At 40.0% G+C, this 18,122-nt stretch overlaps 1 protein-coding gene and 1 long non-coding RNA gene across 2 annotated transcripts in view; both read right to left on the reverse strand.

The window, feature by feature from the left end:
• Positions 1-18,122, reverse strand: part of uaca (uveal autoantigen with coiled-coil domains and ankyrin repeats) — a 56,379-nt gene that overhangs the window by 37,649 nt on the left and 608 nt on the right. The gene's annotated exons all lie outside the window — the stretch shown is intronic.
• Positions 1,278-10,962, reverse strand: LOC105356553. Its single transcript, XR_910668.2, has 2 exons — positions 9,197-10,962; positions 1,278-1,355 (listed from the first exon to the last, which is right to left on the reverse strand). It is a non-coding gene; the product is annotated as an uncharacterized LOC105356553 (long non-coding RNA).

Here is an 18,122-nt window from a genome sequence, read left to right on the forward strand (position 1 = left end):
TACATGGAAGATAGTCAAAATAAAACATTCACCACTGTTACTTTAGACTATGTGTGGGTCGAAGTCAGATTGATTCAGACATTCCAAACATTTAAAAGCAGCCATCAAAGTGACCTGATTAAAGGTCTTTTTTAAAGAATGCTGTTTGGAAATTGTGTTTTAAAGAAGTTAAAAGAAAATCTATAGCTAGAGTCAATTGTTTGAAGATAAGGATTAGTTACATGTGGAGCACATCTGGACTTGTTTTTTCTAACACTCCTCAGCACTACAACTCATGACAGAAGACAGCTTCCCAGAAAAGTCTCGTCTTAGCATGTGAGCTCTACAAATAGCTTTATTTAAAGAAGACAACTGTCCTTTTATTCAGCAAAATTGGATAAATGAAATATGTAATGTTAAATTATGCAGTTAAAGCCGCAGATTCATTGGAAATACAAATCTTTACAATTCTATCACCCTTCTCAAGTTTAGGATAACAGCTTTGAAAAGCATTACTTGCTGCACATTGAAAACAGCAGGATGGCTCGGCTTGCTGCAAGTAGGACAGGTGCACGAGAAACCAGGGTTTGATTCCCAGGGGCCAAAATGAGCTTCATCCAGTGTGGGTCCTTGGGCAAGACCCTTTGCGCTACTGCCAAACCATGTAGCCATAAGAAGGGCCCAAGTCCACGTCCTCCTGTGCTGGTCCCCAGCCGGTATAAAATACAGGGTTGTGTTTTGGCAAGGGCAATCCCTGAAGGGATAGGCCAAAAGGTGAATAACAACTGAACATGTTACTAAATAATCAAATACTTGGCCTGGACAAATAAACAAAAACAAGAATGTTTTTTTAACCTTAAGCTTCACTCACACCATTTTCAGTAATGCCTGGTCAGGCATTACTTTACTCTTACTATAGGCCATTTCCAATAAAAAGTCTATGTAAATGCACGATTCAGGCTCCGGCATATAACTCCCATGTTCACGTATAGTTTCTAGGACGGTTTTGGGGCTCTACATACAGGGCACGTATCACTGAACACTGGTTGAAAATTAAACCATATCAAACTTTGGCCAATCTGAGTTAGTAGTGAACTTGTGTCACAGGCCTGGTGGAGAGCAAGAGGAATTCTGCCTAGGTCATAGGTTAAATCACAAAAGAGGTTTGTTATGAAACCTGCCCATCTTTCATTCGACTTTTTTATTTAACAAACATTACAGTCAACTTCAAAATGGATAAAGTTCTGTTACTGATCAAAAAGCTAGTGATTTGAATTTACGATTACATTGATGTTTTGTTTTTTTTAGTTTTTGTAGTAGGAAAATGCCAGTTAAAAGATTACCGGTAGCCCCATTTTTTTTAATTGAATTTGTACCTGTTGGAATAATGTATATAGGTTATCTCATATTTGCTTATTTTATGCATCACCTTGCTATATATGTATAGGTGATTTAATCATGTTTGCAGAAGTGTCTGTGTGTGTCCAAATCTGTTTCACAGGAAGGTGGAGGTGACACCCTAGGGAGAAAATGTTTATCTTTGCGTCTTTTCACCATTCTCCTGAGAACCTGTGTTAGCTATGTCTAAAATGAATCGAAGGACGCTCTGTGTTAGTTTATCTGTGAGAAACGGCTTTGCAGGTCCAGAGATGATTTGAGAAGACTGTGGAAGGATAGACATGTTGTAATAAATGCTTTCTGATAGCGCTGCAGCTGTGTTTTTATCTGTTTCCCCTCCTTAGAGCTCAGCGCATGTGTAACTTAGGGAAAACCCAAATCAACTTATTAAAAGAGGAGGCAGCAGAATTTGCGCCAGAGTGGAGAGAGATTGTTTACTGGGTAGATCTCTGTCTGCTCTCCTCGTAAAGGTACCTTTGTCCGTTGGTCTTTCTTTCCTTTTTGAATTGTTATGATGTTGCAGGTTGTTTGAACCCAACATTAATTTGGTCCCTTCGAGCCGGATACCAACATACCTGAGGATTTCAGCAAGCGTGGTGGGCCCCAGGAGACTGTGGCCACAGCTGACTCCTAGGTGAGTCAACCCTTTGTTGGAACTGGTGCCCATCCCGTTGGCTGGAGTCCAAAAGGTTGACGGTATACCGAAGGAGAAAGACAACGGAAAGGACGACGGAGTCCTGTGAAATTCCGTAAGTACGGACGGCGGGGTCCTTGAAATCCCGTACTATTTGGTTGGACGGCGGAGTCCGTGAAATTCCGCGTTTAAAAAGAAGTAAAGCCCTGAGAATTCTAGACACTATCAGGCAAGGACGGCGGGGTCCTGGAAATCCCGTACCATTTGGTTGGACGGCGGAGTCCGTGAAATTCCGTGTTAAATAAAATAATGAAAAGAATACATATATGTATGAAAAGATATGATATACAAAATCCCAGTACCATAACTTTCAGATGTAGGAATTAAAGATAATTAAAAGGCCGGCATTTATAAATTAGTAAAGAAAAGAGTGTGTGAATGTTAATGTGATTTTGTGTGCAAATCGCCGTATTTGCTGTTTGTTTCTTGTTGCTGTGTTTTGTTGATGTTGTGTTTAGCAAATCGCTGAATTTGCAGATTGTGTTTTTTGAACTGCTAAACAAGTGTTTTTTGTTTTGTTTTGTTTTTAAAAATGAGAAAGGCACAGAGTAAGGAAAGTCCAAAAGAAAGTTTGCAGAGCAAGGATTAGAAGTATGTGGGAAGTCTGGATCCTGCAAAAAACGAGCATTTGGATAAATGGGTAAAAGACTATGGATTTAATGGAAGGTTAAACACTCAGAAAATAATTGCATTACAGGATGCGATTAAAAAAAGACAGGAAAAGATCAGAAGAAAATGCAGAAAGCAGGATTTGAGTCTACAGAATTTTGGTTGAGAGAGGCGGAAAGAAGAAAAAAAAAAAAAGGGCAGTGCGGCTTCAGAGAACAGGAGAGAGCAGAGGGAGGGGGCGCGTGCACGAGCCTGCAGGAAGGAGGACGAGAACGTGCAGGAAGGAGGAGCGCCTGTTCCATACGGAGCAGATGTTAACAGCTCTCTTTACCCCCAGTTAGTAAAGGATCCCCCACCTAATGATGGGGAATCCTCTCAAAAAGGAATGTTGACTAGATCACAGACAGGGCAGAAATTACAGTGGTCAAAAACAATGGGAGAGAGACTTTCTCCTCTCCCGTCTGAACCTAAAGACACATCAGCAATGACAGAATCATTTCCAATGATCCAGGTTGCAAACCCTCAGGCAGGAGATGATCAACTCCGACTATTTTAGTGTATAGGACATGGACAATGGAAGATGTTAAGAAAGCTATAGAAGGTGTGATTTCTTACAAAGCAGAAGTGAATCAGTTTGTGCAGGACATGGAAAACTTGAGTGGAAGAGTTTTATCATGGTGGAGGCAGCCGAAGAAGGAGAGGTTCCAGAGAGGACATGACAGAAGAGGTTTGAGATGTAGTGAGGTTGTCAGAGAGGAGCTTATGGTTACCCCTTTTCAGGGAGTTGGACCTGTGGAAGAGAAGGAAAAAGCATGACGAGGCCAGGGGACAGGGAGCTTTGCATTTTTTAATGCAGGACTCCCTGAAAAGCAGAATGATGAGTCAGATGGAGATGATGAGGTGTTGATGAAGTTCTAGGATTTATTGGCTTATGCAGATGTGAAATCAGAAATTAAATTAAGGATAAATGGGAATGTGATGATTTTTTTGTATGACGATGGTGCATGTAGGACAGCTATCAAAGAACAAATTCCAGGAGCAAAGCCTGCAGCCACGCGAGTTTCAGTGAAAGCTCAAATGGTGAAATCGTGTGTATTTCTCAGTTAGAGTTAGTGCAACTAAAATTACTTTTACATAATTGTATGCAGTGCAGCTGTAGCTGCAAAAATGGGGGAAAACATGTTGAATTTTAAATCACCTTTGGCATGTCTTCATGCTGAATGGGCACAATCAGCAGTGGCAGGATCTGGGGAATATGGTTAGGATGGGGGAAAGTGCTGATGACTGATTCCAACACTATCACCCCACATCCAGGGAAGTCCCTCAACTGGACTGACTCGAGTGGCTTTGTTTGGACAACTTCTTTTAAAATGGATGTACATTTGGAAGAAAAACTAAAGGATTGGGCCAGATGATTATTAGCATTAACTGAGGAGGAGGAAGATCTGTTAAAGGATCTCCCTGACACTCTGTGGTCTAAAGGACCCACAGATGTAGGGTTAATTAAAGGCGCTTTACCAGTTCAGATTAGACCAAAAACAATATACACCATGTGTTCGACAATACCCTTTAAGACCAGATGCACAAGAATGTATTAAACCAGTAATTTCAGATTTAATAGCTGCAGGAGTAATTATAAAGTGCAATGACTCACCATGTAATACTCCTATATTTCCAGTGAAAAACAGGCGTCCTCCACTGGTTGGAGGATGGTATGAGACTTACAAGCAGTAAACAATGCAGTTATTCAAAGAGCACCCTGTGTGCCTGACCCCTATACATTACTGAACTCCTTAGGATCGGATGCAGCCGCCTTCACAGTGGTAGACATTCAGTAATGCATTCTTTCCTGTGCCTGTCCAGAAGGACAGCCAGTACTGGTTTGTGTTCACATATGACGGCCAAAGGTACACTTACACCAGACTACCCCAAGGTTAGTGCGAAATGATAGCGAGCATGGCAAAAATTCCAACCTCCAGGGGAAGTAAAAAAAATAATTTATGTTGATGATGTTCTGATAGCATCACCAGAGAAAAAAAAACTTGTATGAAGGATTCAGTGGCACTGTTAAAACATTTAGCTGATGAAGGCCACAAAGTCAGTAAAAATAAATTACAGCTGTGCAGGGAACAGGTAAAATATCTTTGTCATATTTAAGCGCAGCAGGACGCACAATTATGGAAGAATGGAAAACTGCAATTCTGCAAGCACCAAATTCTCTAACGAAGAAGCAAATGATGTCATTTTTAGGTCTGTTTAATTATTGCAGGAACTGGGTACCAAACTATGCTGAAATAATGGTTTCTCTCCAAAAGTTGATGTATGACAAAATTTTAAAAATGAATTCCCCTGTAACCTGGACACAAGAAGCGGACACAGCCTTTGGTAACATTAAACAGGTTATGGTGTCGAGCACAGCCTTAGAGTTACCTGATTATAGTAAACACTTTGTATAAATGGTAGACTGCAAAGGTAATTTATTGACCTCAGTTTTAGTCCAACAACATGGAGACAAAATGAAACCTGTAGCTTATTTCTCTTCAAAATTAAATGGTGTGGCATGTGTACTGCCGCATTGCGTTAGGACACCAATTGCGGCATCAATGGCAGTAGAAGTAAGTGCAACAATAGTACTATTCCACCCAATGACCCTTAAGGTTTCGCATGCAGTTTTAGCATTACTTTTACAGATGAACTTAACTTTTTTTTGTCGCCTGCGGGACACTTATCCTGCATGGCCGCATTACTGTTCCAACCGCACCTCACGATAGAATGGTGCACCCAGTTGGACCCTGCTACAATGTTGCCACTTCCTTATGGTGGAAGTGTGCATGATTGCCAAGAATTAGCAGAGAAAACAGCACAGAGCAGAAATTACCTAATAGATCAACCACTGACGAAAGGTGTAATACTTTATGTAGATGGTTCTTCATAGAAAAATGAGGAGGTTGACAAAGAAGTACTTAAAGAAATGCAACAATGGAGATTGGAACCTGAAAAAGAGCTCTGGAACAAACATAATGCTAAACTCCTAAATAGTATATATGTATGACCAGAAAACAAACCTACTTTATAAAAAAAACTATTTTTAAATGGGCAGCTATATTGACCCATGGGGTGACCAATGGGTCAACGGGGGGAATGATGGGACAGGTAAACAAATATTGGATTTAATTCTTATTCAAAAAATTTTTTATAGGAGCATGTAAGCACAGTGCTCGGGGAAATCTTAGACCAACACGAGGGAAGTTTCCAACTCCCCAATATCCGTTTCAGGTTATACACATGGACTTGATAGAATTAAAACGCAAAATTCTGTCTGGTAATGATAATGCATTCTCTAAATGGATTGAATTGTTCCCAGCAAAACATCCTGATGCAATAACAGTAGCCAAAGCATTATGCAAAGATGTAATTCTTCAGTATGGTATACCTGGAAAAAAAAAATATATATATATATTATTATTTATAGTGACAATGGGTCTCATTTTGTTAATCGAATTATGAAAAGGATAGGAACTATGTTTCACATTAATACAATAACAAAGCAGGATGCCCACTCCATCAGCCCTTTAATTAAGTGCTTGAAGAAATTACAAATCTGGATGGCTCTTAAATTTTCTCCACCTCAATGACGAAAACACAGAGGTGATTGTCTTCGGTCCCAGTGTCGACAGTGAGTCACACCCAATAGCTCTGGGCTCTCTCACTCAATCCGTTAAATCTACTCTGACAAATTTAGGAGTGAAGATGGACATTGGTTTTAAATTTGGACAAGCAGATCAGTTCTGTGGTGAGATCCAGCTTCTTTCAGTTAAGGCAGCTGGCTAAAGTCAAATTGTTTTTATCAAGAAAGTTCTTTGATAAGCTGTTGGACAGGACAAGAAAAAAAAAAAAAAAAAAAAAAAAAAAAAGAAAGTTCTTTGAGACAGTAATCCACGCCTTTGTTATAACTCGGATTGATTACTGTAACTCCCTTTACTTTGGTACCCCTCACTCATCCTTGTCCCGTCTCCAGCTGGTGCAGAACATTGCTGCACGCTTGTTAACTGGAACGTGGAAGAGAGAGTATATCACACCAGTTCTGGCTGCCTGTCCATTTTAGAGTTTAAAAAAAAAAAAAAAAAAATAAAATAAAAAAATCTTTTATTTGTTTTTAAGTCTTTAAGTGGTCTGGCTCCACCCTACCTCTCTGAGCTGCTACACCTGCATTCCCCTTCCTGCTCACTTAGATCAGCTGACCAGCTGCTCCTGGATGTGCCAAGGACACGGCAGAAATTCAGGGGGGATAGAGCAATTGCCGTTGCTGGCCCCAGCTTGTAGAATGCACTCCCTATGCAGATTAGGAAGGCCCGTTCGTTGAATGATTTTAAATCCAAGTTAAAAACTCACTTTTTCTCTCTGGGGTTTAACTCGGTGTGAGTTGATGTTTTTATTGGTCTTATTTATTTTCAATCAAAGAGACATCTTGACTAATGAAAAACCTTTTGCCCCTCAGCAAAACCAGCTTTTAGAACCAGGTGATTGGGTTCTGATAAGAAGCATCAAGAAATAACACTGGTATTCACCCAAGTGGGAGGGGCCATACCAGGCACTGCTGGCCACTCCTACTGCAGTCAAATTCGCTGGAAGATCCACCTGTGTTCACCTGACATGTTGTTTATATTGTAAAAAGGTAATCTCGACTGGAAACTCAAAGGTGGAAGGTGAGCTAAAGTCTGATAATAGGGTGGACTCAGACGTTTAGAGTCTGGGTAGACCCGAAAGTCAGTGAAGCCTCCTGTAAAGCCACCAACCCATATAGACGACGAAAAAAGAAATAACAGTTGGTCGAGATGGTAAACCAGGGTTTTCAAATTTGTGTGAAATGTATTGTTGTTGTGATCATAACCATTGTTATAACGGGCATACCTGGCAGTACTTGCGCCCCCCTGGGTATGAAAATGGAACAACCCTTTCGACTGAGAGGAGGACTGTAAGTCCACCCACTAATGTTTGCCCAAAACGACTAATGGCTAAAGGAAATCCACTGAACCCAGAGAATACTGCTACTGTTTTTACCTTGCAACTCTTGAAACTAAATTCTGTTACCTTTTTCAGTGTTTCCTATGACGGTTTACGTTTTGGTTGCTGAAATGTCTGGTATTTATCCTCACAGATGGAAACCTCGCCATAAGCGGGAAGTGTGGCTGACAGACACTGACCCTACTTAAATAGACGCCATAGGGGTTCCTTAAGGAGTACCAGATGAATGTACATTAGTTCATCAGGTGGCTGCCGGCTGGGAATCTTTACTCTGTTGGTGGTGTACGATTGTCAAAGGCGTGGACAGGATCAACTACATCCACTACAACGTCCAAAAAATTAGGTAACTGGACACGAGAAGGGTTTGAAGCTGTGCATGAACAGCTTTCTGTTACATCTATAATGGCATTCAGGAACAGGATCGCTCTCAACATGCTGATGGCTGAAAAGGGTGGCGTGTGCACCATGTTCAGTGAACAGTGTTGCACGTTCATTCCTAACAACACCGCTGCAGACAGCAGTCTGACCAAGGCCAAGGAGGGCCTTCGCACTCTAAATGGTAAGATGAAGGACCATTCCGGTGTTGATACCACCATGTGGGACTCCTGGCTGGATGTGTTTGGGAAGTACCACTCATTGGTAGCTTCCGCTTTGGTGTCCATAGCTATATTTATGGCCATCTTGACCTTGTGTGGATGCTGTTGTATTCCTTGCCTGCGTTCTTTGTGCAATCGTCTCATCTCCACAGCTATTAGACCTGAAGAGACCCAGCTGCGTCCCATCTGTGTAAGTGTCTCCAACACACACCCTCCAAGTGTGAATGTGTTTGTGCTCGTAAACATGATCTTACAGTTAAAAATCTTGTGAAGTGGCTGACTAATAGTGATGTTACGTTTGCGCAGATATGGATAAACAGGGGGGAGTTATGTTGGAATAATGTATATAGGTTATCTCATATTTGCTTATTTTATGCATCACCTTGCTATATATGTATAGGTGATTTAATCATGTTTGCAGAAGTGTCTGTGTGTGTCCAAATCTGTTTCACAGGAAGGTGGAGGTGACACCCTAGGGAGAAAATGTTTATCTTTGCGTCTTTTCACCATTCTCCTGAGAACCTGTGTTAGCTATGTCTAAAATGAATCGAAGGACGCTCTGTGTTAGTTTATCTGTGAGAAACGGCTTTGCAGGTCCAGAGATGATTTGAGAAGACTGTGGAAGGATAGACATGTTGTAATAAATGCTTTCTGATAGCGCTGCAGCTGTGTTTTTATCTGTTTCCCCTCCTTAGAGCTCAGCGCATGTGTAACTTAGGGAAAACCCAAATCAACTTATTAAAAGAGGAGGCAGCAGAATTTGCGCCAGAGTGGAGAGAGATTGTTTACTGGGTAGATCTCTGTCTGCTCTCCTCGTAAAGGTACCTTTGTCCGTTGGTCTTTCTTTCCTTTTTGAATTGTTATGATGTTGCAGGTTGTTTGAACCCAACAGTACCCCATATTCAAAGTTAACAAACAATAACAATGAACCACTTAGGACGCAACATTAAAAGAAATGTATGAGAACAAACATTTTCTACATCGTCAAATGAATAAAGCATGACATTTAATGAGTCACAGAAGTATATTTGTATACAACTAAACAGGTCTGTCCCTCTATACTGAGCAGCTCTGTGGACTAAATGTCTAGTGTTCACAAAACTGAAAACTGCAGTTCTTGCCTACACATTCCTAGTAGAGGGAACCCAGGAATGGTGCCTGGTCACTGGAACTACAGTTGAAAAGTCTGAACTGATAATCTGGGCCTCCCTGGGGGCCATGACAACAGTCTTCACAATTCTTTGTGATGGTGAAATTGGATTACCATGGTGGAGGCATTGAGAAGCACATAAACAGATCAGCCACAACCTTTTCAAACTGCAGGCTGATAGTGGAGCCAAAGTGGGTGCCAGTGCTCAGAGGAAGCAGAACCAGCATTACTGTCCCAGAGTAACACCCCAGAACCCATCCTTTCTGAATGTGCCAGCTCAGCTGACCTGCAGGCCTAGAGGCAAGGAAAAACCCAACCTAAAAACTTAAAGAGAAACCTATCAAAGAAGAAAAAGGAATTGAATTGAATTTTTTTTAAAGGGGGCAGGGCGCAGTGAGCCAAAGCCAAAAGAGATGACAAAAGAGCAACTCTGCATCAACTCCCATTACACTGTCCCACCAAATCAGTCATTTCTGACATGCTGTTGAGGTGGGCCGAGTTAACTCCAGTCAACATACCCATCCCACTTTGGGCTTCATTTTCTCCATTCAGAATCCTATTTGTGAGTTTAGAGATTATCCATCCAGTGTAGACATGTCAGTGGCCCCATCCACCACATCATTTACGCTTCCTTTAAGTCTGTCAGTCTAATTGTGCTGTAGAACAATACTGAACAGAAAGCAGCATTAAAAAAAGGCATAAAAAGAAGAATCTCAACATATGTCTTCCTTATGTTTGCTCACAAATCACCAGTCAGCCTGCTCCTCTCTGCTGCCAAAGTATTTTGTTAAATGACTTCTAGGACTTTTGAACCCAGCTCTGCTCTACTGAATCCCCCCCATAAGCTTTAAAAGAAACCCATCTTTGAATAGGAATGAATGTAACAGGAACCAAGGAGAAACGCTTTAAGAATGAAGTGTCAAAGCACTGTTCTTACACATTCTGCTGCTTAGTGTGCATCAAGGCCAACGCATCAACACAGAAATAATTGAAACTTGGTGTGAAAAGTAAAACCAGATTTAATAAATTTGCCTTGACTAATTTACTGAAGGACATCCATTGAAATGGAAGCATTAGATACCGCCATGCTCCAGGTAGAATTAACTTGTACACTTTGCATGTGAGAATGTCTCAACTATTCCCCAACTTTGCAGCAGGAAAGCTTTTTCTTAGTCATCTATGACAAACAGTTCTGTAATGTCTGTACAAAGACATGATAACATTTGATGGTTGAAAAGGTTTTGTGCACCTGTTTGCTAACAGTGGTTTCAGACACAGGCTAAAACATGTTTTTATTGGGTTCAAAAAAAATCTTCCATCTCATTTAACTTGCGTCTGTGTACAATTAGGGTTGTGCCGATGGACGATATCATCGTCCATCGTGATGGCTGACTGACATCACGATATCACCATCGGGATGCCAAGCCCCCGCCACGCTGCGAGTAGACACCATAAGCCGCGGCTACATGTGTAAAATATCTTGATCAGATCAATGGTCGGATTAAAATTCAACCGTGTACATGGGCCCAGAAAAAGTTTTTCCGATTATAACAAACGTTCAAATGGGTCAAAATAAATCATTCGCACATGCGCAGTAGTGTTTGAAATACCGGAAGAGGAAATGAGCTCTGCTATAAACAAGCCAAGCGGCTACATGCGTAGATACCTGGCAGCTCGGTAATATACGAGATGATATTCTAAACGTGCTTTTATTAATGTTACGGTTAGGGCTGGGCGATATGGTTTTAATTCAACTTCCGATCCCCCCTCCCCCGACTACAGGAAAGCAATAAATACAAACGGCAGACAACTTCAAGCAAGTTTTGCTTTTATTTAATCAAACACAAGACAAATGTAACCCCCATTTCTGAGATGAATAATAAATTAATTGGAATCAAAGTCCACGCTGTGTTTTAAGTCACACTTTGTAGTCTAGACTAAAAGGAGACAAACATTGACCTTGAGAGTGGCGCCATTTTCTAAAGGATTAACAATACAGCTCATACCTGGAGTCTAAGGTTATAATTAAATCAATAAACGCCGTCTTCTCCACAGTATCTATAGGTACCATGTTTTTGGCAATATGCAAAGCGACCGCTTCGGTGATTGTTCTCCACCGTGCCGCTTTCCTAAGGATGGGTACCGAGCCCCAGTATTGAAAGAGTCCCAGGGCAACATTCTTCAAGACCGCAGTATCTGTAAGATCTGACCTCAACGGTTATCCCATCAGTACTGGAGAAGTCGCATTTTTTTGTTTCCCACAAGATATAAACTAGAGCTGTGACGGTATGGGGTTTTTGATCATGCGGTGATGAAGCAGCACCACAAAAAATAGTTACTAGTAATCAGCAGACACAGTCACATCTTCAAGAAAAGTGATGTTATATTTTTTCCATGTCCTCTTCCATGCTCCAAAACTCTTTTAGAGAGTGGTTGGGCAAAAAAAGAAACAGGAATCATAAGGGTCAAATGTATATATGCACATATCAATAGTTAATACAACACGTAAGCGGAGGATTGGAACTTTTGCAGAAAAGCTAATATGTGTTTTAGACACATCTGAGAGACTTAACTAATTGACAGACTGAAACATAAAAAACCAGAGAGAACAGCTTGACATAGCTAAAGCCTGAGCCACTGCACAGCAGATTGTCTCCTCATCAGCATAATCTTTGTGCTTCTGTTGCTCAACATGATTGTGTGCACGTTACGGCTGATGTCAGCGGCAGCCCGCCCAAACACAGTCAATAACTGGGCCCCTGTCCCACGCCACCCTCCCCCAGCATTTCTAATCTCTCCGTCAAGATCCCATAACATACAGAGTTCATGTGACCCATCCACTTAAACTTTAGTAATGTGTTCTCGATTACTTGTCACAAAGAAACATGACAAAAAAGGTTGGAAGGAAACTTACCAACTTAATAACCAGAAAAAAAGAAAAAGCTGCCCTTTGTTGGTCTGAATGGAAATCCAGTAACAGACATGGAGGGGTTAACATTGCTGCGATTACCTCAAAGCAGCTCCCATGGAGCCAGACATTAATCCTTAAAATGACACATCCCTGCACTGCCACTCATTTTACAGTCAGCACAAAAACAGCACTTTTCTACACAAGAGACCATCAAAAGTCCAACAAACCAAGATGTCGACGGTCCAAGCCAGAAATCAAACTACCAACTCTCCAACTGTCAGGTGACCGCTCACCACCTGAGCTACAACAGCTTCTGAAAAAGTCTGGGGGGGGGGGAAACAACATTTAATGAAGGTTTCTCAAAAGTTAAGGTTTAAGTACTTTCGCACAGTCTTACTAGCTTAAAAATGTGTTTTCCAGAAGCCTCTTAAGATTTATTTTACAAGACAGCAAAGCATACAAGATGACAAGAACAAAAAAAATAAAGGAAATAAAAACATGCCCCAGGATGGAAGGACAACTAAAGCATTGAAACATAACTGTAGATGGGGGGAAAAGCTGCAAGACGACTTAGAAAAAGCAAAAGCTCAGGAATCTTCCTGAACTGGAAATAAAAGAAAATTGGCAGCTTAAGCTTTCTTTTAAATTGCTCAAGGGTTTTTGTAGCTCTGACTGTTGGAGATAACCTGTTTAAAAGTATTTAGGTTACAGCTGAGACAAATAGTTTCAGAACAGTTAGAACAGAGTACTGGTATCACGGTCCAAAAAACTAATGAAAAAAACGATAATATGCTCCAATGCTAGATAACACTTTTTATCAAAAACATGAACACTGTGTCCTGCGACAAACTGCCAACCTGTCCAGAATGTCCCCTGCCTACGCACACAAGTGGCCGGGATAGGCTTCGGCAGCCCCGTGCCCCCACTGAATGAATGAATGAATGAATGAATGAATGAATGAATGAATGAATGAATGAATGAACCAATGAATGAAAACTGTGGGCAAAATAAGGGTACCAATGATGATAGCAATAGGAGGATTGTGTTACCATCATCACATGACTCTGCTGTCCCAGTGCTGCCTTAAGGCCACCCACCACCACAAGATGTTTTGCACTGAACTACTGAAGAAATGATGCGGCGCCATTGAAACAGAACATGAGCTGAACAATGGAACCAAAAGAAGTAAAAAGTTTAGAAACAAAATGTTAAAAGTATTGGAGATTTTTTCTAAAACAAAGCATACAAAAAAAGAAAAGAAAAAAAACTAACATGGGCATCCTAACAAAAGCCTTGCTGTGCTATGGCCTTGCCTTGTTCTCCAGGTATGAACCGTATTGGGATGAACAAGTAGCAGAACTTTTCAAAGCCACAAGTTTACAGACACTGCAGAGCCTACCAACTTTTGCCTGATAAATTCAACAGTAGTGTTTCCAAAGAAACAATTTTGAGCAAAAAATTATCCAAAAAAAAAAGGAAATTTCAGATTTTGTCAACTGTTCCAACTTAACATAGACATAATTTCTGTGGAGAACTTTGATTTTTAAATAAATTGGCCGCCTTTCACACCATCTGAACAAGAGCTCTCAGGAGTTGAGAACATTGCGTCAAAGAGGAGATCCAGCTTCAGTCCTGAGCATGCTCATATGCTTACTTTGATGTTTTGTATTTTTGACACATTTACAAACTATTTAGATAGTTTTGTTGATCCCAACTTTGACCTTCAATTTTTGACACTAGTTTTTCAAATAGACTATATATATTTGACTTTGTATATTACTTGCAAAATAAAGTGTAAGCTTAACAATCCTAGTCAGCGGGGCAAGTTAAAAACTGCTATTTATCTATAACTTTATGAAATAACTTTATATTTTTGAAAAGGTTCAACTTTTATTTTACCATTAGCATCTATTTATTTATTTATTGTAGGCCTGGACAATAAATCGGAAATGTATTGTCATCGTAATAACAGCCTGTACAATAAGCGTATAGCAAAAGACGACGTAAACTGCAGTAGATAGTTACCAACGTTTTTTAACGAATCAAATAGAGCCCTTTACACATTTGACCAAATGGATGGACCCCTTCACACAGACAGCTGCCAACAAATGCTGTTATACTTAGATGTACAATGATAATAAAGGTTCTAATGTTAAAGAAAACTACAACCTTTTGTATGTCTTCTTGAGCGCATTATTGAATACAACCAGAATGACATTTTTTGCAAGTCTCTCAAAGACCACACTACAAATCTTATATTGTAACAAATAGCAAACAATAATTTAAAGGTAACAAAATAAGACACACAGGTTTCTGCCAGCACAACCACAGTCAATCAAATCTTAAAGAAACTGTTAAAATAACTCAAAATGTTCAGTTCCAACAAGCTGCTTAACTAAAACACTTAAAGGCCGAATCAGGAATTGGAGAAAACCGCTGTGACACACGGCTTTAAGCAACTTTTTTTTTTTCCTAGTTGAAGCTTTAATCAAGGGGTTTGTATTACACAGACTTAATCTTAAGCAGGCTGAGGAAAGAATGATTTAAAGGCTTAATTTCACAGTCCTTGGGCAAAAAAAGCCACAGAACAAAATGCATTTGTTTGCATAGAACCAAAGTGAATCACCCATGGGATTTTGAAAATCAAGAAATCCAATTCAATCCAATTTTTTCCCTTAGGGAAATGCCATTCTGTTGAGATCTGCAAAATCGAATGTCAAACAAGGAAGCCAAATCACAAACTCAGACTGAACCTTTAAGTTTGCCTGCAGATATGCATTAAAATGGATAAAAATGTAATTATTGCAAAAATCATTAAAGAACCTTAAAACAATAAGATACTTCTTTAAAGTCCCACTAACCACCTTTCAGATGTTTAGGGTAAAGGCGCCCCCAGTGGTCTTTTAATCATGATTGCACCAGTAGCTACAACCCTACAACCCACACCTATCATTACGGGTGAAACAAAAATGGCGAGCAACACTGAGGCTATCCAGCCGCACAGTTTTTGAGCCAGATGCCAGCTCAGGCGAGGAAAATGAAGAAATAAATGGAGCGAGTTGTCTACAAGTGAATGCATCATAATGGGGTGGAGCAGGAAGCTAATGGCTCACCTAGCATATTTTCTACAAAACAAATACAATCTTTTTTAAATGCATTTGTCCGTCTTCTCTTGATTTACAACTATTTTAATAAAGAAACTGTCTTTAGGAATTTTGAGCTTATTTTTTTCAATACAGACCCTTAATCATCATCAGGAAAATGCCTCATGAGAATATGATAAAAACACCAAAAACAGGATTTTTGTCAAAGTAGGTCTTTAAGGAGAAAGGGGAAAATCTAGTCAAGAATATCTTAGTGTGTGTTTGTTGGAAAGTGTGTTTTACATGAAAAGGTGATAAAGTTTTGGAAACAGAGAAAGAAAGAGCAGATGAACTGATCCACAGTTAGCAGACACAGTAAATATGATTTTATCATTTCAAAAAGTAATCAATTGTAGCACTAATAACTTAAGGATTTTAGGATACAGTGATAAAGACAAAAATGTTTGAAGAATGCTTGACTGAACACCTCCAGACATTTGATCCTATCCATCAGCAGCTATGCTTCTCTGGCATGTTCTTTTCTTTTAATGCCATATGTTTTAAACAGATGAGATATAGCTGGGTGTTTTGATTTTGTCAAAAGAAAGTTTTAAATATCTAACTGTCTGCTTTATTTTGTGAAGGGATAAGATGTTAAGGCTTTGTATAATAAAAGTAAATTGACAACTGTATTTTAAAAACACATGTCATGATATGAAGTCCAGCCAGGCAGAATTGAATATGAGCTGCATTCTGCTCAGGTTTCCAGGAACTGTTCAGCGGAAGCCATGGAGGATAGGAAATGGGCAGAGCTGTCAAAACCCAAACTCGTCATGATGGCAGACGTGGAGTTCCCAGATGGAGTTACTGTGATGCCAAAAAAGACATCAACGCGGCATCACGAGCCAAGCAACCACCGCTGTGGGACACAGGCTGTTAAAAAATGAAACGCTTCTGTTGTGAGACTAAACGTGGTGTCAAAGGAGCAGAGCGGCCAAAGAAATACCATGCAAACAAAAAACTACAATTATATATATATGTAGATACCTCGCTGAGCTTTCTCACAGATTTTATTTGTTTATATAAATAGAACTTGCACCTCAAATGAAAAATAAAGGAATTGTGTGGCAATAAACATGAGAAGCCCAGCAACACATAATCCAAAACAAAAGAAAAGACTGCAACACAGAAAAGAAAACACACAACGACCAGCAAACCACAACCTGCATCTATTCTACGACTGGAATTAGGAGAAAGTTTTACAATAATGAGGGTTGGTTCTTTCATATTTACCTTTGTTCTCATTACCTTTAAACTGTTCATAGCATACTCAACATTCCTTGGCAGAGCTGAGTCTTAAATCTTGAAGAAGCGAGAGTCTAAAAATGGCATTTTGAGTTTCATTTTTTAAGTTACATAAAACGCAAAGTGCATGACAAACTGATTAGAGTGGACAAAGATCTCTGCTTCCTGTGGTTGAAAAACATATTTGTTCTCAGGCTAAAAGCCAGATTCTCCATAATTCCTTCTTGCCTCTCCCACTCCAAAAATGCTAAGGGGTTCTCTTATTATTAGTCAGTCCACCACCAGGAAGGAGTGAGCGTGCTCACCTCCCAGGGACTGCTGGAATGAGGAAAACATTTCATCACAACATTCTCCACACGGCTTGATAGTGTTAACCTAATGTCTTTGATAGATAACAGTTCATAAACAAAATCAGTTCCAACTGGATTAATAGCCTTAACTTGGTATCCAATGAATCCCAACTATGCCATAATTTTGGAGGTAAACAAAGTTCAAATGAAAAGAATCTTTCTTCACATGTAAAAGGAGCTTGAAGCTTCGGTCATGTGTCAAAACATCCTTCAGTTTCTTCATTTTATTGGTGGCTTCACAAAAGGGAGCACTGTCCAATGCTAATGTTATAAATCCATTACACAGATCCGTGTGAATGTCACTTTTGTTTCCTACACACAGCTTACCTAAAGCATTTCCAGAGGTTGCTTCCCAACAAATGGCGCAGCAGTGTTTTAGAGGGAATGAGCATGGTTTCTAAAAGGGGAACTCTTCCTCGAGCTGAGAGAGGAGTCGGACCGTCAATGCAGAGAAAATATCCTGAAAGCTTTTTTTTTCAGTCAACAACGTGGTGGGAAGATCCTATAGGCTTTCTGCCTTTCTCATGATAATTGCAGGAAGCTGAACCAAACAGCCATCCAATGCTTAACTCTCAGAATTACAATGAATTGTGGATGAGCAAAGTTAGGCAGTGCAGCTCAACTTTTAGGAATTCAGCATTTTCTATATGACCCAACTAATAGTTCAGTCCAATTCAGTGAACAAGAGGACTGGCATTCCCAGAGCCACCCCTGTGTATCCATGGAGATTGGAGGGCTTGACAAACAGCTAAGTAAAATAAACTTGTACACAAGTCACTGCTTTCTCTTAAAGCAGACATATAAACCATTAAACATAATTCAGTTTATTGTCTACACACATACAAAGTTGTATTTTAAAAGCTTTTTTTATGTTTAAAAGGCTTTCTTGTGTTAATCTCGAATAATAAAGTGATGTAATTTAAGTGCTGTACAAAGAGTGTGGCGCCTTAAAAATTTCCAGAAAACCCAAAACAGCAACTTCAGGCTGTCTGAAAAAAACGTACGACTTTCAGACAATCATC

Source organism: Oryzias latipes, chromosome 3, assembly GCF_002234675.1.
Source record: "Oryzias latipes chromosome 3, ASM223467v1".
Classification (NCBI taxonomy): domain Eukaryota; kingdom Metazoa; phylum Chordata; class Actinopteri; order Beloniformes; family Adrianichthyidae; genus Oryzias; species Oryzias latipes.